Source organism: Dendrobates tinctorius, unplaced genomic scaffold (genome assembly GCF_039654945.1).
Source record: "Dendrobates tinctorius isolate UK_male_01 unplaced genomic scaffold, ASM3965494v1 ptg000027l, whole genome shotgun sequence".
In the NCBI taxonomy this organism is placed as follows: Eukaryota; Metazoa; Chordata; class Amphibia; order Anura; family Dendrobatidae; genus Dendrobates; species Dendrobates tinctorius.
In genome coordinates, this window is record NW_027361695.1 from 17809142 (window position 1) to 17832288 (window position 23147).

Genomic DNA, 23147 nt, shown 5'->3' on the forward strand with positions numbered 1-23147 from the left:
AAAGGTCTGGCATTCTAAGTCTCAGATTTAGTGTCAAAAGCTAACGAGCTTCTCCCAACGTTTGCTCCGGACGGTCAATGAAAATATTAACAATCGTACGTCTCGGCTACTAAACAGTTCCCGAAATCTCTTGAAAGACTGCTTGGCATTCTGTGACATGTTGGGCTGTCAGGAGCAATTACTCTAATCTTGTCCAGCCTTTCTGAATCAGGAGCCCGGCTTAACAGCGGGGTCTGCAAGAAAGGTGCTATTGTGCATGGCATGAACGCTCCACCAAGGAAAAGATCGTTCCCTCTTCTGCCAAGAGACAAATGAAAAATGCTCATCTCCTTGAAGATGCTGCTGATTTCTCCTCCTCGTTGGGTAAAATAAACCGGTGCTGTCAGGGTGCCAGCGCCTGTGTGTTTTATGCAGTCTGTGGCTTTCCGGAGTCTGGGTGGACAATACACATTCTACAAAGTGCCAACTAACAGAAAGTCAAGGACCTAATTGTGAGGAGCTGCAACGTTTTCCGTTGGGGGGAGATTGGATTTCCAGCTCCTCGTATCATGGGAGCAGCTCATGGAAAGAAGGTATCTTTAATAAAGGCTTTTCTTTCTTTCAATGCACCATGAATAGCTAAGGACATCGTAAATCCCTTTAAGAAATGTTTTTTTTAAGAAATGAATGCGTGTGCTGGAGAAATCCGGAAAGCGTTATCCTGATATGCCATCCTATTATTATAACGGGTCATTGGAAGGCAACGCCATTGAATGACCGATGCCACCTACGTCTGAAGTGATATCGATGGCTGGACGACGTTTATAGATCGTTGGGTTGGCTCTTGGCCATTGGCTCTTGGCTGGCATAGATGAATGACATATTTAGGTAGTGTACATGTCCTAATCCGCTCCAAAGTTTTGTCAGATCGTCCGTATTTTGCAGAAAAGGATGAACTGTTGCATCGAATTTATTCTTTGCCGTTCTCCAAATCAACATATTTTATGTATTTATTTTGCTCTGACATTTAAGACAAGTTTTCATACATCCTGCATTATTGATGTTATTACTGTAGCCCTTTATTGCAATACCTGAAAGAGGTTATCCGGGGTTTTCGGGACTTATTTTTTCCTTTTACTTAAATGCATTTAATTAGGAGTAAAATTAAAATAATTTTTGCATTTGAGTTGCATTAAAAACGTTGCACCGTTTTCTTTCCATAATCTCCGTTTTACACTATGTATTGCTGGCTACAGAATGGGTTAAGTGACAATCCATCAGTGAATCCCCTATGCTGGTCTGACGGGGAGTTTTATAGGTTTTTCTGAATTTTTCTAGACTTATTTATGAGCGTAGACCACATTATAGCTGAATGTGCATGGAAACAAAAAGCATCTAAAAGCCAAACAGGACCAAATTTTTAATGAAGTTCAATTACAAAAATTATTTAAGTAAAGAAAGTTTAAATAAAATTGATGTCCCCAAAATTTGCCAACCACTTGAATGAACGGTGTATATCAGAGCAATAGCAAGGCTTTCCTTTACCTTGGGCAAATATTTAGCCGATACAGTATATGGGGACCATTGTGTTATAACTTGGGGTAAATGACAGTTTATAGAATCGTGTCGTATGTTTCACAAGGAACAGATCAATGTATTCCATTTCTATTTTTCCAAGATTTACTTGCAGTTAAAAATTTACAGAAAAAGTGTATATACGTATATACCGCACTGTATGTCTCCAGATTCAGAACTAAAATGCATTTTACAGGCAAATAAAGAAACAAAAAACATGAATTTTGCTTCTAAATGGACCCCACTGATGTCACTTTTGTGGTCAATGGTTGGCTGCTGCGGTGACTCTTTGAGAAGACGGAAAACTTTATAATAAGATTGGCAAGAGATCAAGGAACCAAGTAACTTTTACACATGATCCTTTTGAGTCCGTGCTGCACTGACTCACGGCTGTGTCTCAGGACATGGTTACAAGAGAAGTGAAGGAGAGAGGAGTGCGGTGGATCCCGGGCGCAAAGGTTAATCCAAGCAGTGATTATAAAAAAAAGTCCAATTTATTGCAACGCATTTCGGAGTAGAATCTGTTCCTTCCTCAGGATGCTTGAAGAACGAGTAGGTTCTACTCCGAAGCGCGTTGCCAAAATTTGGACATTTTTTATACTTATTGCCTGGATTAACCTTTGCCAGCAGGATCCAGCGCACTGCTCTCCCCTTTACTTGTTACGTCCTTTCTCCTTTTGGTGTGAGTACAGCGCCCGGAGCAGCAGCCATGATTGGATTATGCACAGTTTCGGACTGGGATGTCAAGGGCCCACCAGTGACATCAAGTCCAAGAAGCTGCCTTTGTCTGTACATAGTGAATCGAGTGTATTGTGCCTAGTACTGCTCATATAAGTGGATGGTGGCCCACTCCTACATAGGGGCCCGCCGGAGGATTCTCCTGTTCTCCTGTGGGCCAGTCCGAGCCTGACTATACATTAATCATTAACGTAGTTGTGCCGCTCACACCCTGATCAGGTGTGCGACCAACCACTCACCTTCACCTGTTACCCATGGTGTTACTCAGGGAGCACCTCTTGTTTTTTATTTCTCCACGGCTACAGAAGAGTATTCATACTACATTTACAAAGTACGCTGGTGGTATACATAAAGAGGATATATGCCTCCGACACAGGCCACTTTGGCATACGGTGGCATATATAAGACCAAAGCTCTCAAAAAAAAAAAGACAATGAGCCATGAAAATATTTTGAACCATTCATGTATATTACATAGTTCAACAGGGATCTGAATTGCCGCATTTAACATGGCGGCTGTCGGAAAAATGTATCGCTGAGAGCAATTTCCCTCTACAAAATCATCTGTCCAAGATTAGAAAAATTTTCCAAACTTATTCTACAAACAGTGCCACACCTGTCCACACCCTCAGACTAGACACGACTCTTATCGGACGATTTATCAAAGCGTTTACACCAGAACGCGTAGTTGCACAAAAAAAAGAATGGTTCAAACTGGAAAGGAGTCAGGGTGGGACAGGTCCAATTCATCAAAATTGCCGGCATTTTGTATGGCAGAAATGCTGTTCCAGTTCATGACTGAGTAGCATTTATGGCGTTGTGCAAAATCGGCGCTATAAAAATTACAGATCTCTCCATTCTTTCCAAGTGAGAAAACATGCAAAATCAGCAGTGTATCAAATACTTATTTTCCCCCACTGTAGTAGTGAATGTGAACGATTAGGCTATGTGCACACGTAGCGGAACTCCCACGGAAGTTACCGCGAAAATTCCAGAATTCCATTCCGCGGGAAAATCGCATTTTAAATTCCCGCGATTTTCCCGCTGAAAAACTAGCGATTTGCAAGCGTAATTAGCTTGCAGAATGCTAGCTCTTTCCAAGCGATCTGCAGCATCGCTTGGAGAACTGATTGACAGGTTGGTCACACTCGTCAAACACAGTGTTTGACGAGTGTGACCAACTTTTTACTATTGAGGCTGCTTATGCAGCATCGGTCGTAAAAAGATCTAATGTTAAAAATAATAAAAAAAATTAAAAATCGGGTTATATTCACCTTCCGACGTCCCGCGCAGCCTCCCCAGGCTTCAGCAATACACGCGGCAGGTCCCGTTCCCAGTGATGCATTGCGGCAATGAGCTTTGATGACGTCGCGGTCTCGCGGGACCGCTACACTATTGCGAGACAGCGACGTAAGCAAAGGTCATTATCGCAATGCATCGCTGGGAACGGGACCTGCCGCGTGTATCGCTGAAGCCTGGGGACGCTGCGCGGGATGTCGGAAGGTGAATATAACCCGATTTTTTTATTTTAATTCTATTTTTTACAGGGATATGGTACCCACAGCCCGGAGGTCAGTCTCCTCTCCTCCGGACCATGGGTACCACCCGCAAATGTTCTGCTTACTTTTCGCATGGTGGGCACAGCCACCTGCGGAAAGTAAGCAGAACAATGCATTCCTATGTGGGTGGAATTGCCGTGATTCCGCAAAATAATGAGCATGCTGCGTGTTTTTCCGCGATGCGATTCCGCCGCGGGAAAATCCACAGCATTAGCACAGCATGTGCGGAATCCAATATGTATTGTAATTGTATGGGATGCTGTTTTTTTGCGTTTTCGCGGCAAAATCGCATGTTTAAAACCGCCGCGAAAATACAAAAAAACCTGAACGCGTCAACGCAGCCTAAATGTCAATTACTGCACAGCGGGGGTTCTTGCCATTTGTAATGCCCTGAGATATCTGCTTATACATTATCAGCTTATTGCATTGCTTACATTCCAGATCTCGTTTTTCTAAAATGTGCTGCAAAAGCTGTAAAAATAAATGTGTTTCAGGATGTTCTGTGGAAGAGCGGTAAATGGAAAATAGGTCATTTATTCCCAACACATTTCAAAGCATTCAGAGACTGGAGTAATATTTCTGGTCTAAGAAATGCCACCACTATTAAGGAATTTGACGGAACAGCGAGTATTGCCCTGCCTTTACCGCCCCATCGGCTCCCCAGCGCTGCTCATTTTGGTGAAGCTGCATCAGAATGCCAAAGGTCACGACATTTTGGCGCAATGTTGGTGCAAATACTGTGATGGATCGGGGACTGGGGGATCCACTGTATCTGTACTGAGTAGGGGTCCAATGCCGGACTGAGGTAAGGGACTCAGAGACGGCTAACAGTCCAGGGGTTCCTGAGCACCTCGCCCTGGGTTTTGGCGACCCACGCTGTGCCACTGTTGAAAATTCTTGTTAAACTGACACAGGTGCCCCCCCCCCATAGCGCCTTCTGTTAGTGCCGCAATATATATCTCTCCTCTCCATTCCAGTTATATCAGGATTATGATAACCATACATTAGCTAGAAATGAAAACTGCCTCCTGGTTTTACAATAAAAAAAAAATTGTGGCTGCAAAATAATACATTCTCTAATGCAGACACTGAATAATTTAATTACTGGCACAACACAGAAATAGATACCAGAATTTCTGAGCAAAAATGACATTACTTTTATTACTTTGTGGAATGAATACTATGATGGCCTATGGTGTTATTCAATGAATTGCAGGAACTCTGCAATATAAGAGAAAGCCAGCTCTACAAATGGGAGACATCATAACAATAGGCATTGTTATCTGGGATATGCCACATCAACTCTAATATGATCAAACTTAAAGAGGACGTGTCGGATGCCTTTAATAGGTCATTGTTTTACCTGGTGTTAATACCGCTGTTCTCCTGAATCCGGTGTTGTCGTTTATTTTGTTTCCTGGGCCTCTGCGTTCCTGAGATATGGCCCCCTCTTCCTTGTATATAAATTTAGCCTTGTGATCAGGGGTGTAATGATCGCGGTCACAGAGGGTGCAACCGGGCCCGTGCTTGAGGGGGGGGGGTCCGCCAACGTCAATTTCACCTGGATGTGTGTCTTCGGAATAAGGATAATGCCAGAATAGGGAATATATACCAGGATGGGGAGAAAATACCAGAATAGGGACGTTATACCAGGACAGGGGACATCATACCAGCATGGGGGATATTATACCAGAATAGGGACAATGTACCAGGATAAGGGACATCATACCAGGATGGGGAGAAAATACCAGGATGGGGGATATTATACCAGGACAGGGGACATCATACCAGAATGGGGAACATTATACCAGAATAGGGACAATATACCAGGATAAGGGACATCATACCAGGATGGGGGACCTTACACCAGGAGGCAGGACAGTATACCAGGATGGGAGACATTATACCAGAATAGGGACAATATACCAGGATGGGGGACATTATACTAGAATGGAGACATTATACCAGAATAGAGACAATATACCAGGATGGGCGTCAATAAACCAGAATAGGGACATTATATCAGTATAGGGGACATTATACCAGGATGGGGGATATTATACCAGAATATGAACAATGTAACAGGATGGCGGACATTATACCAAGAAGGGGTCCAGGATGGGGGAAATGTTATAGCATGGAGCCCAGGATGGCAGAAATTATTACTAAAAGGGGCCGAGGGTGGATGAGATTATTACAAGAAGGCGCCAGGACAGGGGACATTATTACATGAGGGATCAATATGTATGTCTTTAAAGGATCTAGAATGCTATAAGGGCCCATACATCTGACCAACATGCAGATGGGGTCCCAGGTCCAAATTTACAGTGTTGGACGGGGGTTCCTGTAATCAACTATAGAAAGTCAGTAGTTGGCTAGGGTACGTATGTATAACTTGTCTGCAATTTTTAGAGCTGGGATGTAGCTGAAAAAAAATGCAGTCGTATGTTGATTACAGGCTGATATTTAGGCCAATTGGGTTAAAGTTATGTTCAATCTGCATCCAAAAATCAGCGTTAGTTTTTTTTTCTATTGTCGTATCACACTTGCTGGTTGCAGCTTGACCCCATTGATTATCATTTAAAGAGAATGTGTCAGCAGGTTCTTGTAATGTAATCAGAGAGCAGATTTATGTATTGACTGAAACCCTGATTTCAGCAATGTGTCACTTAGTTTACTGGGTGCAGCAGTTGTGATAGAATCACAGTTTTCTCTGCTGCAGTTGTAATAGAATTAGAATTTTCTCTGCCGCAGATTTAGCAGAGCTCGGAATGCTGAGCCCTGTATAACCCCGCCCACATCACTAATTGGCTGCTTTCTGTTTGCAATTTACATTGACAGAAAGCTGTTAATCAGTGCTGTATACATGGTTGGACCAGGAGACAGGACACCTAGTCCTCTAACGAGAATCTCTGGCTGCTGATAAAACACTGATTGTATTGAAACAAAAGCACAATCTAGTGACACACCACTGGAATTGGGGTCTGAGCCCCGAAATCATGCTGTTCTCAGATTCCATAGTAAAAATCTGCAGACAGATTCCTATTAAAGCAAAGCGACACGATGATCTTCAATTCGCTCATCACACGCTGCAAAGCTGTGTGCATGGACCCTGTATAGTAGGACACGAACACTGTACAATGCCTTAGTACTGAAGCATATGACACTGTTCCTTTGGGTGCCACATGTATGGATATGGATGTATTCTTCCTGTGCAAGTACAGAATCTAATGGAGTATGCCACAATTGTTTCTCTCTTGGACTCGTACAAAATTCCAGAGAAAAAAATCTTCTCTATGTTTCTTAAATATGTGGAGGTAAAAGGAGATGGACATAGCCCCCTTGAAGAAACAAGAGTGATTGTAATGTGAATTGTAATTTGTGTTAGTAATGTTCATTTTATGTGTTGTTTAACAGTAGAAACACTGAGAGTTAATTGTTGGGACTAGCCCACAGTGGGAGGGCTATGCTGAAGGGAAATAGACAGTTTCCTGTCAGAATAGTAGAAAGGGCCTAGTATGCATAGACAAAAGACCTAAGGCTACTTTCACACTTGCTTTTTTTTGCAGCGCATTTTTCCCGCAAAAAAAAGCATGGAAAAAACGCATACAAATGCATACAAATGCTGCGTTTTTTTCAAGCATTTTTATGCGCATGCATGAAAAAAACGCAGCGTTTTTATGCGTTTGTATGCGTTTTTAGTGCATTTTTACCACGTTTGCGTTTTTTTCCAACATTAGTTGGCCTCACCAAAGAAATCAAGATAGGGTTAGGATTAACACTAACCCAAACCATGACTTTACTAACCCTAACCCTTAACCAAACCATACTAACCCTAACCCTTAACCAAACCCTACTAACCCTAACCCTTAACCAAACCATACTAACCCTAACCCTTAACCAAACCCTACTAACCCTAACCCAAACCCTAAACCCTAACTAACCCTAACCCTTAACCCAACCATACTAACCCAAACCCTAAACCCCCTTAACTAACCTTAACTCTAACCCAAACCCCTAATTTCCATTGTCTAACCAATGGTCAACAAAAAAATGCATGCGCAAAAAGACGCATACATGAGCATGCCAATGCGCACGTATGCGCACCCACAGACTTACAATGGGTGTCTTGCAGTAAAAAAAAAACGCATTGCGCGCATGCGTTTTTTTGAGGCAAGTCGGACGCCCAAAAAATGCAACAGGATGCATTTTGTGTGCCCGAGCGCACACCACAAAAAAACGCATGTGCGTAAAAATGCATACAAACGCATACGCGCATCCCATGCAAAATATAGGGAAAAAAGTGCATGCATTTTTTAGCGCTAAAATACAGCGCAAAAAAACGCAAGTGTGAAACCAGCCTAAGGTCTAGTGTGAGGCGTGCTGCACGATGTGGATGACTCTACTGAGAGAGGAGATGGATACACAGGATAGCGAGATCCTGTGCAAAGATGGGACTAGCCCAGAGTGGGAGGGCTAAGCTGAAAAGAAAGAGACAATTTGCTGTAATAGCAGAAAGAACCTAGTCGGCGTAGAAGAAAGACCTAAGGTCTAGTGTGAGCAGTGCTGCATGATGTGGGTGACCCTACCATGAGAGGAGACGGATACACAGGATAGCGAGATCCTGCGCAGAGAAGTAGAAGCGAGGAGACTGAAAGATTAGAGTGATCGACGACGGGTCCTGTATCAGGACGCCTAGCAGTACGGCCTAGAGTTTATTACTCAGAGAGGTAACTGGCCTAAATGTGATGGAGTGTGTAAGAGGAAGAGAGAACCCCAGGGGGGAGTTCCCAGGCATCAGAGACAGAAGAGATAAGGACCATACTGGCAAAGCATCTCTCCTAAGGGGAAAGTCTGACAAAGTGGATGGTAGTACTGAGATGGACTGTGGTGAAGTAAAAAGGAAAGGCAAAGATGGAGGGATATAGAGAAAAGAGGATGGAATCTGTATACGGAAAATGCTCCGTACTGTGAAAGAAACATTCATCAAGACATCTGCCCACTATCTACTGTATATATTCCGAGCCAGGTTCCCATTTAGTAAAAAGTTTATTTTTGAATGATGGTCTCCCTCATTGAACTGTGAAACATCTGGTCCAGGATAACCAGCAACATCAGTTACATAAGGCCTGCACGGGCGCAGCACCCAAACAACACAAGTCAACACACCCAGCCGGGACCCCCACCTTCATGTACGGTGTCGGGGCGCAAGAGACAAGTACCTCGCCCACGGCTACCGCACCACACCATGTTACAGAGGTACAGTAAAAAATAAATCATACATTTGCATACACTTTACGCTTACATACAGATTGCAGGCTGGTATTTGCAGAGGATTAATAGCTCAGATGTAAAATAACCTACAAAAATTACCTTCAAGTAATTAGTAAGTAGCCCTGTCTGTGTGGAACCTTGATGGAGCCCTGACCTATCACAATGATTATCCTAATTAAAGGGATTGCACAGTAATTTTCTGCTTGCAGTAAGATTGCTGCGTGGAATATCATAATAGATCTTTATTAAAAGATGAGCGTCTTGTCGCTCCATGGACCGCTCACATAAAAGATCAGTCCTGTAGATAAAGTATCATTTATCCTCTGGCTGGCAGCAATCTCTACGATCTTATGACTCACCTGCTTCTTTAATAAATCAGCAGAGCTGACTCGGAGGCCCCGTATACTTTCCTTCCGTTAATAGCCGACTTATTGATTTACTGATTCGGCCACCTTCCAAAATGTTCTCAGTAAATGGTCTGTCACAAACACTTTCTAAAATTCTTTACTGTCCCACTTTCCCTTCTCTGAGGATTTAACCGGTGTGTAATCAACATGACTTATAATCCTTGCCCGGCTGGAGCATTATTTCAGCTTTTTTTTTACTTGTGGGCTCACATAATATTACCGGGGTTAAACAGAAATTCAATTTGAGCCTCGACAGGTGGAACGGTTCAATGATTATAATGAAAAGGTGCCCGGCTTATCAAAGGCCACATTCCTGTACTCACCAAAAACCGGTTTAAAACAATATTGTCTCTGTACTCTTAGTAGTTCTTGTCTTCCCCGAGAGGGTCTTGGCGCTGAACTTCTAGCCCTCTTTTCTATGAGGTGTTATCCGAGCGTGCTCGGGTGCTAACAGAGCGTCTTCAGAGCGCTCGAAAAATATGTTCCAATCCCCGAGGCTGCATGTCTCACGGCTGTTAGACAGCCACAACACATGGACAGAGCTATCAAACAGGCAATCCCTGCATGTGTTGCGTCTGTCGAACAGCCGCGAGACATGCAGCCGCGGCAGCTTGAACATATTCTTCAAGTACGCCGAAGACGCTGGGTAGCACCCGAGTATGCACAGATAACACCTTATCCCAGCACGTTCATTCATCATTATTATGCATTAGTGATGAGCGAGTATACTCGTTGCTTGGGTTTTCCCAAGAATACTCGGGTGTCCTCCGAGTATTTTGGCGTGCTCGGGGATTTCGTTTTTGTCGATGTAGCTGTATGATTTGCGGCTGCTAGACAGCCTGAATACATGTGTGGAATGCCTGTTTGTTAGGGAATTCCCACATGTGTTCAGCCTGTCTACAAGTCGCAAATCATGCAGCTACAGCGACAGAAACGAAATCTCCGAGCACGCCAAAATACTCGGAGGACACCCGAGCAACGAGTATCCTCGCTCATCACTATTAGGCATCATTCAGATGTCCTTGATTTTTCTTGGTTCGATTCTTTATCCGTGTTTGTGGTCCAAGTTACTACTATGTTTTTTTCCCATCAGTGTTTCAATGATGAAAAAAATAAATAAATAGAAAATCTACTCCTTTCCATTTGCACTGTAAATCACGGACAGCACATGGATTGTATGATCATACCGTCCGGGTGATATCTGTCATTTTCATGGACCTACTGTATCTGTAATTTTGATCCGTGAGCTTTTGCAAACCACAAAATGAGCAAATACCCTGTAGTAAGTAAATAAATGAATAGTAATAGTACATATAAATGACAAAGGGGACTAAGTTAACACTAATTTGATCATAAAAAGCAGAAAAGCCATCCCACCTCAACAAGGGGTACCCAATCTGGAAGACAGACTTCAGGTTGTAGATATAGCAGCAAAATGGAAAAATCCAGAATCTGCCGTAAATGAGGTAAGTAATTATATTAAAAGATTATTTTATTAGCAACATAATTAAAAAAAGTAAAAACTAAAAATCAAAATATACAAACAGAATAAAAGGACACAGGTCTACGCGTTTCGAGCAAAACAGCTCTGCCTGAGTAAGAGCAGTTATGCTCGAAACGCGTAGACCCATGTCCTTTTATGATCTTTGCATGTTTTTATTTTTTTTATTTTTTACTTATGTAAACTATGTTGCTAATAAGATAATGTTTTAATATACTTACCTCATTTCCTGCGGATGCTGGATTTTTCCATTATGCTACTGGAAAGAATGGACTCAGATCGTAAATCAAATCTTTCGGTCACTCACATTCAGTCTCCAACAGACTTTAACTCCTAAATTGCTGTGGTATTAGCAGGGCTCACAAAACACACAGAATGCTTTGCTGGGAATGAACACATAAAACATATGTTCAGTGCACTTGTCAAAGTCCACGTGAGGGTTGGAAACACACAAATCTAACGGGTCATCATCTTCCTTTGACAGTGATTGTGGCTTGGCTTTGTAATACGAAAGCAAAAATAATATTAGCCTAACTTGTAAGAGAGTGACTAGAGTCTGTCTTCACACTATTACAAATTGATAACTTTTTAAAATTTTGATCTGTAGGTCTAAAAAATGGGTGTCACGCTGGGTGAGGGAGAAGCTAGGTGCACAACAATGGTAAGAGGGAGGGGGAGCCCAAACACTAGGAAAGGGGGGAAGGAGACACCTAGGCAGATCTGACAACACCCTGTCTGCCCTAAACGTCCCTATATAGGTTCCGCACCTATCGCCAAGCAGGAGCCTAATCCCTGACTGCCCCTAGCGATAGACCCTGGATAGGGAAGGGATGGAGTGAGCGCTAGTCAGCCCCCATACCACTAAAGACAGCAAGAAGACGAACGAGGGAATACACTTAGCTTAAGACAACACAAGAGAGATCAAGCCAGCAATCCTCCAAGAGGCTCCAAGAATAAACTAGTCGACTTCTAGCACTTCAAACAGACAGAGGAAAATAGAGCTAACACCAACACCTAGCTGAAGGGACTCAGGGTATTTAAACATCCAGCAAGGGTGTGTCAATAAGCAGCAGACGGTGGAGGTTGCTGTTAGGTCCTAAAGGGAGAAAGATATCACTCCACACAGAGAAGAAAATCAAGAAGGTGCTTGCAAAGCCAAGCGCAATGACCTTCTACAGCCAGATCCAAAATGACTGTCTGTCGCACCAGACACACTCGTCACAATGGGGCTGTAACACTTATAAATCTATATATTGAAATGAGCACAAAATTGTAGACACAAACCAGAATGATGGATATTACCTTTAATAAAGTGTGGAAGAAGCTGTGAGTGTGGACTGGGGCTATTAGGGGTAATGTTCTAGTTGATACACCATAGTTCCACTGCCCAAGTGCTACTATATGTCTATGAGTGCATAATACCACTTGGTATTACAGAGTAATGGCTGATTTAAAGGTTACAGCGGTCTGCATGGGCATTTAGTAGCATTTACTGACTATATAGAGCTTACGTCAAATGAGAAGCAGTCCTATGTCATGTGTTTTGGACTACAAGTAAGTCTGTTTTCTACATTAAATGAACATTATTGTCCTGATTCTCTACTGCCTGTAAGAAAGAAAATATATGAACCCATGTATGATATTTCACTATACAAGAATTATTCCAGAACTTTATAACCTATTTACCAGTACTAATAGTGTTGGAAGCAGTGGTGCATAATGTCCAATTCCTGGTATTGGTCTGCAGAAAATGTAAGCTCTATTGCCTGGTGTTGACCTATGTGAGATTCCTAAAGGGGTATACCCATAACCAACATATTGTACATCACTTCTTCAGAAGAATTTGTGATAAATGTAAGATTACTGGGGGTCTCACCACTGAGACCCTCACTAGTCATTGGAATAGTGATCCCAAAGTCCCCTATGTGAATGAAGAGTTGGCATGCAAGTGAAACCACTCCTTCATTATCTGTCTATAGGAATTATAAGTAGTGGTCGCAGGAGAGGGCACAGAGAGGGGAGCGCCCATGTGCAAGAACAATATATGGTTTCTTTTCAGTCCAAGAGCTCAACCACCTTCTTGGGAGGTGAAAGTGGGCCATCTTAACACTTGGGTCCCAGGTGGCACCAATGGTATGTATTCCCTGAGTGGTGGTACATGATTACTAATGCTTCGTTCACACAGAGCGTTTTTGTCTCACTTGTTTTCGACAGTAATCATTCGTTTATCATCTATCTCATGAACTTTTTAAGAACCTCTCATCTAAATAAGACATATAAAAGACTTTGGAAAAGTTTCCTGTAATGTAACACAAAATCATATAGTACTCACCCTTCCTGGATTCAGATCTGTCTCAGTGTTTTGATATTATCATGTCGACAGCTCACGTCACCACTGCAGCCAATCATTGAGTTCAGCGGTTCATGCCAGTGATTGGCTGCAGCAGAAATACAGGTCTGGCAAAAATTAATAGACCACCACATCTAAACCCTGTCATGGGCAGCCCATTCTCCAAACCTGAACCCAGGGCCGGACTGGCCATCTGGCAATTCTGGCAAATGCCTGAAGGGCCTGTCTGGTCATGGTCTGCCTTGTCCGCTACATTGTTAACAGAATCGATGTTCTCAAGACACCCATGCTATTAAGAGTTGTGATGGAGCACAAAGTCGCTGACTCCGTTACTTACCCCAGCAGGCCACGGGTATCATTAGAAATATTGGTCTTGTAGTAAATCTTGCTTTTCTCCATCCAGGACAGCATGGGCCTATGAGATTTCAAATGCCAGGGCTGAATTTCAGCCCCAGTCCGTACCTGCCTGAACCCATTGAAAACCTCTAGAATGTAATCAAGAGGATGATGGATAGTCACAAGGCATCAAACAAAGAAGAACTGCTTACATTTTTGTACCAGGAGTGGCATAAGGTCACCCAAAAGCAGCCTGAAAGACTGGTGGAAAGCAGTCAAGACACATGAAAGCTGTGATTAAAAATCATGGTTATTCCACAAAATAATGATTTCTGAACTCTTCCTGAGTTAAAACATTAGCAGGGCCGGTTTTAGGCAAAGTGGGGGCCTAGGCAAAGTTTAAAATGGGGCCCCAAATGCTAACATTGCACATCACACAGAAGCATTTTGGTTGTATTTACATGCGATGAGTTCAGGCCGCTAAATGAGTGTGATCGACCATATTGAAGTCGTTCAACACTTGTTTCCCGGCCTCTTTCCACCGTCTGAGAAAGAATGATGGGGACAGAATGATCACTAATGGATCGCTAACAGATCACCATACAGTATCATGTTATCAGCAGCACATCTACAGTTTACACCCCATAGTCCTCCATATAATATAATGTCCCCCATAGTCCTCCATATAGTATAATACACTCCTCATAGTCCTCCATATAGTATAATACACTCCTCAGTCCTCCATATAGTATAATACACTCCCCATAGTCCTCCATATAGTATAACACACTCCTCAATCCTCCATATAGTATAATACACTCCTCATAGTTCTCCATATAGTATAATGCACCGCCATAGTCATCCATGTAGTACAATTCACTTCCCATAGTACAATGCACCCCATAGTTCTTCATATAATGTATTTCCTATAGTCCTCGATACAGTATAATGCAGCCTACATATAGTATAATGCAGCCACCCCATAGAGCATAATGCAGCCACCCCACAGAGTATAATGCAGCCCCGCCATACAATATAATGTAACCTCCCATAGAATATAATGCAGCCCTTCTCTTAGAATATAATGCAGCCACCCCTTAGAGAATAATGCAGCTACCCCAGAGTATAATGCAGCCACTCCACAGAATATAATGTAACCCCCCATAGAATATAATGCAGCCCCCCATATAGTCTAATGTAGCCCCTCCATAGAATATATGGCAAACCCCTCTTAGGATATATGCAGCCCCTTATATAGTATAATGTAGCCCCTCCATAGAATACAATGTAGCCCTCCTCATATAGTATAATGTAGCCCCCTCATTGTATAATGAAGCCCCCATACAATATAATCTAGCCCCTCATAGAATATAATGCAGGCCCCCATACAATGCAGCCTCCTCATATAATATAATGTAGCTGCCTCATAAAGTATGATGCAATCACCCCCCATAGAATATAATAAATGTAATACAGCCCCCCATAGAATATAATGTAGCCCCAAATAGAATATAATACAGCCTACCTCCCCATAGAATATAATGTAGCCCCCCATATTATATAACACAGCCTCCCCCATAGAATATAATGTAAAATGTACCCCCCATGGTATATAACACCGCCGCATAGTTTATAGCCCAGCCCCACATGGTATATAGCCCAGCCCCACATGGTATATAGCACAGCCCCACATGGTATATAGCACAGCCCCACATGGTATCCAGCACAGCCCCACACATTATCTAGCACAGCACCACACGTTATCTAGCACAGCCCACCATTGTATATAGCACAGCCCACCATAGTATATGGCACAGCATCACATGGTATATAGCCCAGCATGGTACATAGCCCAGTATGGTATATAGGCCAGCATGGTATATAGCCCAGCATGGTATACAGCCCAGCATGGCATACAGCCCAGCATGGTATATAGCTCCCCCAGAATGGCCCCACAGTCCAGTACTCACACTGATTAAAAAAGAAAAAAAAACTCCTCACCTTCTCCTCGTGCCTGCACTGCTCCCGGCTCCTGTCTCCTGCACTGCCTGGCACACAGTGAGTGAGCAATGACGTTATCGCACACCCACTGTGTCAGAGGCAGAGCGGGGAATGATGGCAGAGGGAGCTTCAGCTGACGCTCTCTCCTCCATCATTGCCCTCTTCAATGCGGCAACGGGGGGAGTCGGCGCTGTGGGCAGGCGGGCCCCCCTGCCTCACAGGGGCCCCATAGCGGTGGCATGATGTGCCGCTGGCTGGGGGCCCCTGGGGGAGCGGGGGCCCTAGGCAGCTGCCTGGTATGCCTGCCCCTAACGCCGGCTCTGAACATTAGTATTGTTGTTTCTAAATGCTTACGAACTTGTTTTCTTGCATTATTTGAGGTCTGAAAGCACTGGGATTTTACATTTTGACCATTTCTCCTTTTCAGAAAATAAAAACAAAATTTATTGCTTGGAAATTCGGAGACATGAGGTCAGAAGTTTGTAGACTAAAAGAGCAATTTACATTCTACTCAAAAATATACCTATAAAGAGAAAAACCAGACAAACTGAACATTTGGAAGTGGTCTCTAATTTTTGTCAGAGCTGTATGAGCTGTCAAAGTGATTTCACCGATGCAGATAAAACTGAGACCAGAGCGGTGGCAGAGAACCAGAACTGGAATCGGGGAAGGTACTATCTAATTTTATTATGGTATATGATAGGAACCTTATGTCTTCCAACTTTCTAAAAGTGGAAAACCCCTTACATTTTCCAGAGGCGAGCTAAAGTGCTATCTAATCATGTCACCAAATCAAATTTTTCAAATATTTGTTTAGCATGTGATTTATACCAAAAACTAAGCATAATGTTTATGACCCAGTCATATTAGTAATTTCAGTAGTAAGCCTTGAGAAAACTCCCACATATGAAGGAAATCTTTCGAAGCAGCCGATGAGATAGCCTTAGCCTTTCAGTAGAAATAATAGCCCTCTGTCCTCATTCAACACTGCGCTCTTGTTTCATCTTTTTATTTTCTGGAGTTTTTTTTAATTACTTGATGAAAAGCAACGAGTTTCCTCAATTTTAATCAATTCCAAAGGGTTTTACTTTCCACTTTTTTTCTATATTTGAAAACATATTTTCGTCTGAAACTCTCGGAGACATCTGTCTTTACGGCTGAATGGGCTGGCAGATTGTTCTGTCCAGAGAGATAAGTGAATCAATCATGTGAGAATTTTTTTTACGAAGGAAATTAAAATGCCCTTATGGATATAACAAACACTGAAATGATTTTGTAATCTCAGATAGAACATCTTTCACTAGGAGATTTCACAGCATTCCTGAGAATAATGCCTATTTTTCTTTCTTGAAGGTTTATGGTGGGTTAAAAGGGAAGCGATGAACACGTTATTTCATGGTGGTTTACCCTGGTAAAGAGTTATAGGGTTAGTCCCAACATTGGAAGTTATTACCTATCCATAGGAAGAGTATTAACTGGGGAAACTAACCATTAGAACCACCATGATCCCAAAAAAAAGAGATTTGAAATGACCCTTCAGATGGGAGCAGTGACTTCTACCTCTTCATTTATTGTCCATGGGACTTCTGGGGAAAGCAGAGTGCAGATACTCACTATCTCCAGTCATCCCTTAAAGTATTAATAGAGCAGTGGAGTACATGCAGGCCACTACTCCATGCCAATGCGCCATTTTAGCTCCAAGTTCTGACAATCGGTGGCTTTCACAGCAGTCAGACCCAACTGTTAAGAAAGTGATCAACCGGTACTGTTGATAGGTCATAACTTTTAATATTGGGTATGTCACGTACCCGCTTCTCAGCACGTGATTTGGGATTGCGCCTGCAAGGGTTAATCTATCTCCTCTCACTCTGCCCAGCATTCAACCTCTGCTCTATGCTGCAGTGGGAGCATAAATCACACCCCAACACAGACCACGCACCCCGCTAATACACGCTGCCACCACTCACCAACCACACAGACGATGAATCCTGGAAATACTACTACTACTATGTGCCAATCACCAGGAGCACACACTCTAATGCTATGGATTCTTTAGAGCAACAAGGTTCAAACTTTTTAAAGTTTAAGCCTTAATATAAAAGGCACAAGGTGCTTACAATAAAAAGGATATAAAAATGGAAATTAAAAGTGACATACAAATATGCAAAACAGCGATAAAATAAAAGGGAGAAAACTTACAGAAATATCGAACTTTGCATCCTGAATCGCTGTCCCCGAGGGAGGGGGAGATATGAAATTAAGCACAACAGCTAGGCTGCCCCTTACTGTGATCCCTTTTCTTTGTGTGTAGGCCTAATTTATAGATGTGACTTGGGAATCCAATTTCTAGACCAGTTTCTCATATTAATATTCTAACTGCTGGTTTGTGACTGGACCATGGCTATGTTACCAATGAATACCTTAGTTTTTCTTCTGAAACTCTTTGTGTAACCTTTCTCATAGCTAGATAGTGTCATTCGCCAACTGGCATCTCTTCTTCAAAGACACTAAGAGGTGTGAAATGTTACCACTGTGCAGTTCTCAGTAAAGCCCCCTGATGAGATTGGAGACGGGAGACTGCCTTCTCAGGATAACATGAGGTCATGACCTGTGTGGAGAGCTGCAGTCTAAGACAAATGTTAATTACTGCTGGTCATACATGCATACATATACATATTTCACTACAGGGTATAACTCTCTAATGGTATTAAAGAGGTTTTCCAATACTGAAAAAAAACTTAGCAAATAACACGCCTCCCAGGGCTATGGGGTACTCGGTACCGGGCCGGTGTCAGCGGGATGTTTCACAGCAGCGGTGACCCAGTCCGTGGCCCTGGGCACCCAAGTATTAGGGGAAGTTGAATGGTGGAATGTAGTTAATGAAATAGTTCATGACGCCACCTGTGGTGTTCCGCAAGTGAGATGTTAAGCCAACGCTGCATGCAGATCCACTGGGACTGATGGTATGGTGCAGTAAAGATGTAAAAGCTCCCCACAGGTGAAGCTGTAGTCCCAGGGCAGTGTAGATGTGGTTGGCACGGGGATGTAGCAGTGCCGGAAGGGTAGGAAGCAGACAAAACACAGCGGGGTGCAATTTCTGTACCTTTACTTGATAAATGCAGTCCAGGGTCCTGATTACAGATGGTACTGGAGCAGGCTAGCCTGGAAGCAGCTCAGGGATTCCCTCTCAGCAGATGGGCTGTGCAGCCTCCTTCTCTAGCGCCTATTTGAGTGAAGTACTCCTAGTACTGAGTTACACTGACGTTCCTCCTAATTCTCTTCTACTAGCACTCCTCGTATGGCAGACAGCTGTAGCCGCTATTCCTCTCTAGGCTCACTCCGTGCTGTTGTGCCTCCGAGTCTTAGATGGGGGAAGGGCATTTACAGCCTCCTACTCCTCTGGTGTCTGTTGCAGGACTGTAAGTATCCGTACAACCGTGGAGACCAGGCTCCAGTTCATGCGCTCTCACTGTGAGGGAGCTCTCTTTCCTCAGCTCAACTTCCAGCTTCTCTCCACACGTCTGCACACGTGGACCTCCTCACACTAACTGACCACTCCTTCCTCTTGGCCCTCAGAGAGCACTCCTCCCTTCAGTTCCGGTTCAGAGTCCCCCCTGCTGGCCTGGAGTGAAACTGTGTTGCATGTATAGGTTAACTGCGAGAGAGACCGTTCACGGCTTGCAAGCCTGGCATTACCCTCCCTGGAGGAAGGCAAAGCCAAGGTGGCAGCCATACTCCTGGGGGTGCCACATTCCCCCAGTGCAAGTCAGCACTCCTTGCCTGATGAAAAACATATGAAAAACATATAACAAATATAATTGTACAAGATTTTGAAAAATGAAAAATGTACAAAAGCCAAAAGCTCCAAAAACAATCCTATGATGACAAGTCCAAGCATCAATGTCCATGGTCCATTCCTGGGCAAATGGTGAACTATATACAGATTGGTGACCACACAAGTCCTGTGGTACAATGTCCATAAAACAAAACTGGAAAATTCAAAGGAAACTCTTACAGATTACCTGTAGGCACAAAACTTGAAAACAGTTACATATATACATACAATTTCAACATTTACATTTGCTTTGCTATATACGATATCTGATGGGTGGTATACCTTGTGTAGTACGGGTAGACCTGCGTAATGCTGGTGTAGTGTGTAACGTACTGGATACACTACTGGTGGTTCTGCATGGCACAGGGATACTAGATTGTCTGTGAACTCTTAGACTCACCATGGGCATGACAGGTTCACCACTGGCAGGGCGAGGGTTCTCTGGCTCCACTGCTGGTGTGGCATCTGCTGCCTGATTTTCCTGATCTTCACTTCTTCCTGTGCTACCAATTGGGGAAATGTCAACACAGGCACCACTATTGCATCATTTACTTTAGTCCAATTGGCAGGGAATTCTCCAAGTATGGTGCTGACCTTTTCTTCTTCTATGGGTTGGATGTTATCTTGTTTTTCCACTCTTTCTTTTAATAGGTCAGGACATAATTTCAAATGATCCCTTGATACGGCTGCTGAGGTTTCTCCTCAATCTTTACTAATAAGACACTCCTTGGTATTGTCAAAGTTTGTGGGTAGAATGGTATAGGGTTCAGCTTCCCATTGATCATCCAGCTTATGCAGTCATCTTTTTCTCTTGAGGACTTGTTCTCCTGGTGACAAGGGAACTGCAGGTGCATGCTGATTGTAGTTCCTTTCTTGCTTTTGTCTTGCCTGGGCTAAACTCCTTTCCACACACTCTTGTACTCTTCTGTACTGTTGCTGCCTCTCTGTGTCCCAGTCAGCATCTGGTGACATCACTTCAGGTGTCAGGACTCCCATGTCCAAATCAATAGGCAGCTTACCAGGTCTTGCTCACATTAGGCAGGCTGGGGTGCAGTTGGTGGAATTCACAGGGATGTGGTTGTAGAGGTCTACCAGATCTGGCAACTTTTCTGGCCACAGATTCCTCTCCTCCAAAGGCAAGGTCTTCAGTAGGTCAATCACTACCTGGTTCATCTTCTCACACATGCCATTGGTGTGTGGGTGATACGGTGTTGTCCGGATCTTCTTACAACCATACAAGTTACAGAATTCCTGGAACACTTCTGCCTCAAAAGCGGGACCTTGATCTGTAAGCACTTGCTCAGGATAGCCATGTGGTCTACAGAAGTGCTGTTGGAATGCTCTGGCTGCTGTCCTGGCTGTTTGATCTTTGACAGGCACAACTACCAGGAATCTTGAGTAGTGGTCCACAATGGTAAGAGCATAGATGTAGCCTGACCGGCTTGGAACCAGCTTCACATGGTCCAGGGCTACCAACTCGAGTGGCTGTTTGGTGATGATTGGCTGTAGAGGAGCTCTCTGGCTGTTTCAATCCTTTCTGCGCAGGTTACATTGTCCACACACCCGGCACCACCTCTCAATGGCTTTCCTCATGCCAGCCCAGTAGAACCTCTCCCGGAGCAATGCTTCCAACTTCTTCCATCCGAAGTGTCCAGCTCCATTGTGGTATGCTTCCAGGACAATTGATGCCTCTCTCTTTGGGACTATCACCTGCCAAACCAGCTCATGAGTGCGGGCATTGATACTCCTCTGACACAGCTTTCCTTCATAAATGAACAGCCGACCTGTTTCCTTCCAAAACTGCTGGGTTTCTTCAGGAGCATTCGACTATGGGCGTGAGTCAGCTTGTGACAGTAGCTCCTTCACCAGGCAGACTGCAGGGTCATTATCCTGAGTTTCTGCCCAGTCATGATAGGGCAATGGATTTAGGGTGACTTCTTTCAAGCCAGACCGTCTGTTTCAAACTCCTTGAGCACGTTGGGCCGCAAGTGGCAGGTGGAAGGGAGGTAACTCTATTTCTTCAAGAGCCTCAGGGTCTTCTCCTGCATCTGGCAGATTAGGCATTCTGGACAGCGTATCAGCATTGGCATTCTTGTGTCCTGCTCGGTACTTGATGGTAAACTCATAGTTAGACAGCCGAGCCATCCATCGCTGCTCCAGTGCACCTAGTTTTGCAGTGTCCAAGTGAGTCAACGGGTTGTTGTCCGTGAAGATGGTAAACTTGGCTGAAGCTAGGTAATGCTTGAATCTCTCAGTCACAGCCCAGACTATGGCGAGGAACTCCAGCTTGAAGGAACTGTAGTTGTCAGGGTTCCTTTCAGTGGGGCGAAGCTTCCTGCTGGCGTAGGAGATCACCCTTTCTTTGCCATTTTGTACCTGTGACAGTACTGCTCCAAGTCCCACGTTGCTGGCATCAGTATACAACACAAAGGGTTTGTCATAATCTAGGTAGGCCAGAACTTCATCTCCTGTGAGAGCCATCTTCAGTCTGGTGAAGGACCTCTCCAACTCCTCAGTCCATTCAAATGTTGAATTCTTCTGTTTGTCTTTCTTGGACTGCCCCACCAGAAGATTTTGCATAGGGGTGGTTATTTCAGTGAAGCCTTTGATGAACCTTCGGTAGTAGCCTACCAACCTGAGGAATTGGTGTACTTCATGGAGGTTGCTGGGCTTTGGCTTGTCCTGGATAACTGTGACTTTGTCAGGATCTGGTGCCACACCTTCTGCACTCACTACATGACCGAGGTACTGTACCTTGGGCTTCAGGAGATGGCATTTGGAAGGCTTCACCTTCAGGCCAAAGTTGGACAAGGCTTCAAACACTTCAGCCAGGTGCTCCAGATGGTCTTCATAAGTCTTGGAGAAAACAATGACATCATCGAGGTACAACAGGACTGTCTCAAAGTTCATGTGTCCCAGGCAGCACTCCATCAGCCGTTGAAATGTCCCTGGGGCAGTGCAGAGCCCGAATGGCATATAGTTGAACTCACAGAGACCCATTGGAGTGGTAAATGCTGTTTTCTCCTTGTCTGCCTCTGCCACGGGAACCTGCCAATACCCACTAGTGAGATCTAAGGTGGAAAAGTAGTTTGCAGTTTTAAGTGCAGCCAAGGACTCTTCAATTCTGGGTAATGGGTAGGCATCTTTATGTGTAATGCTGTTATTTTTCCTGTAATCAACACACATTCTCATGGTACCATCCTTTTTCTTTACAAAAACTATTGAAGCTGCCCAGGGGCTACAACTGTCTCTGATAACCCCTGCTTCCTTCATCTCTCTCAACATCCCTTTTGCACATTGGTATTGTGTTGGGGGTATAGGCCGGTACCTTTCTTTAATGGGTGGATGATCTCCAGTGGGGATATGATGTTGAACCCCTTTTGCCTGCCCAAAATCTAGTGGGTGTTTACTGAATACCCACTCATATTCTTGTGTCACTCTGTAAACCCCATTTTTCTGGTATGAAGGTGTAGAGTCAGTCCCCACCTGCAGTTGCTGGCACCACTCCTCCATCTGCTTCACAGAACCATTGTCCTCCACCTGATCGGATGAGACCAAGGGCTCTGCTGCCCTCAAAGAGTTGTTAACAGTGA

The 23147-nt window shown here is 43.8% G+C and overlaps 1 long non-coding RNA gene across 1 annotated transcript in view; it reads left to right on the forward strand.

The window, feature by feature from the left end:
- Positions 1-447: 447 nt before the first annotated feature.
- LOC141084841 (uncharacterized) overlaps positions 448-23147 on the forward strand; it is a 103669-nt gene continuing 80969 nt past the window's right edge. Inside the window, exon 1 of the long non-coding RNA XR_012231134.1 lies at positions 448-572. This is a non-coding gene — a long non-coding RNA (uncharacterized lncRNA). The remainder of the gene's footprint in view (positions 573-23147) is intronic.